This window comes from Dendropsophus ebraccatus, chromosome 7 (assembly GCF_027789765.1).
Source record: "Dendropsophus ebraccatus isolate aDenEbr1 chromosome 7, aDenEbr1.pat, whole genome shotgun sequence".
In the NCBI taxonomy this organism is placed as follows: Eukaryota; Metazoa; Chordata; class Amphibia; order Anura; family Hylidae; genus Dendropsophus; species Dendropsophus ebraccatus.
In genome coordinates, this window is record NC_091460.1 from 56,756,758 (window position 1) to 56,757,497 (window position 740).

Sequence of the window (740 nt, forward strand, 5' to 3'; positions counted from 1 at the left end):
ACTGATGCATTTTTGGCATCAGTTGTGACATCAGTTGTGGTCCGTTTTTAGAGAAAAACTGCAACTGACGCCAACTTTTATATGTAAACCCAGCCTTATAGAACACAGCACCTCTTTGCATTGTGAAAATATTGCACCGTGATAAATTCACATAATCTCATATGTGTTTCATGATTGAATGAGTCTGTACAATAATATATATATGTATAATAATAATAATAACAATAATAATATTTGTTTAGCACTAACAGATTCCGCAGCGCTTTTTTACACAATACAGGGGTTACATTACATACCTACATTAAAGAAGAATATAGAACGCTTTTGCGCATGCGTGTCATCCTTGCACCTGTAATCCTTGCACAGGGGCCATGCTAAACTTCTTTGTATCGTTCCAATTTTTAGTACATGTGCTTGCCGAAGCAAGCATACATATACTGAATTGTGAGTAAAAATACATTAAAGGACCTTTAGCCAAAAGTTGCTACTATTATATAGCTTAAGTTGCCCTAATTGCATAACTTTTTAGAGTTTCTTGATCCGCCACCCACTTTCTGAGATATGTGGGTTTATAGTTTGACAATTCGGTTAAAAGTCAAATGGGCGTGAACTTAATTTCTCTTCCAAGAGGTTGCCTAGATTAGAGGGCTCTGCATTTTCAGGTTTTCTCTGTTCTCATCTATTCTGTTCAGGATTCTCATCTAGTGGCCAGGATGGAGAGCTGTTATAAACAGAATCTC

General features: G+C 36.5%; 1 pseudogene; it reads right to left on the reverse strand.

Annotated features, from left to right (window-relative positions):
* Positions 1-307: 307 nt before the first annotated feature.
* LOC138797933 (U6 spliceosomal RNA) lies at positions 308-428 on the reverse strand (annotated as a pseudogene).
* Positions 429-740: the final 312 nt, after the last annotated feature.